Below are 1,356 nucleotides of genomic sequence, written 5' to 3'. Positions count from 1 at the left end.
GGAGAGACTATGGGTCTGACTGAGATGTTCTCAGAGAGGGTCTCTTCCATGGCCAGAGCCACTTTTGATCACTTCCTCTTTGTGGCTCAAAAAAGGTACAGGTTTTCCAGGGCAGCCTCATGGATTGGGACCACCTCCTTTATCATCCTGGTTCTTCCTGTTGTCTTTGAGACTGAGAAGTTGCAAATGGAGCAACAGCAACAACTTCTAGGGCCTGACACAGGGCTGTCTGGAGGAATGCCAAGGGCTCTACCTTCTCGTCCCGGGAAGACCTAGATTATTACTGCTATGTTGCTGGGAGAAGGTCAAAATTCAATAGTATTTGAACTGCTGTTTATTTGAAATTTTTTTTTTTCAACCTTTGGCACACTGATCTATCTAAACCTGGGGGTGGGGAAATTCTCTTCACATTGTCTCACAGATAGACTGTCAACTTGCAACCATACCCTCCACGATATCCTGACTTATATTTTCTGTCCTCACTCTGATACCAGAGTGCAGCCGTGCAGATGGTTACTATTGCTTGTAACTGGAAGATCTCAATATCCCGTTGTGGAGTAGGAACTGATGCCAGTGGGAGGGATGTATCCCTGACCATGAATGACCTTTTTTTTTTTTTTTAATAAAAAAGAATGGCGATGGGCGGCGCTTGTAGCTTAAAGGAGTAGGGCGCCGGCCCCATATACTGGAGATGACGGGTTCAAACCCCACCCCGGCCAAAAACTGCAAAAACAAACAAACAAAAAAGAATAGTGATGTGTGGGAGGGACGTGCACACAATATCAAACAGGCAAAAGACATTACAACTGTCATGTAAAGCGGCCACTATGAATCCCTGTCTATATTGGAGAGGAGGAAGGCTGGCTGCAGCTTCAGCCAAGGGATGGGGACTGTGGAGGACAGAGCAGGAGCTTGAGTCCTGTGCGCATTTTGTCTATTAGACCTGTGTGTGTAAAAAACCAAATAAACAGTGCTCACTTTTTGTATTTAAATATTAAAAATGATTCCAAAGGGGAAAAAGTCGTTTTCAACAGCTTGCTTTTCATGATGTGCCAAGGAAATGAGATACTACAATTTAATCTAATTCATTTCTTTGATCTCTCTGGGTTGGAGTCAGCACTACTAGAGACATATGGGATTGTATCCTTGCCAGAGAGGGAAGTCGTATTAACAGAAGGAGGAAAGGAAGGACATGTGCTGATGAGAAGGAAGCAAGACGTGCACCACGCTCTGCGCCGCTCTGCTGCTGGCTGAGAATTGTGTACTCATTTTTACATGTCCTCAAGTATTCTCTGAAGATCTGATGATTTTACTACTATTAATATGTAATGTTCCACTGTATGTGGACATTCTATT

The sequence above is a fragment of the Otolemur garnettii genome, unplaced genomic scaffold, assembly GCF_000181295.1.
Source record: "Otolemur garnettii isolate 467f Iridium unplaced genomic scaffold, OtoGar3 scaffold00063, whole genome shotgun sequence".
In the NCBI taxonomy this organism is placed as follows: domain Eukaryota; kingdom Metazoa; phylum Chordata; class Mammalia; order Primates; family Galagidae; genus Otolemur; species Otolemur garnettii.
Note: the sequence above shows the minus strand (reverse complement) of the source record.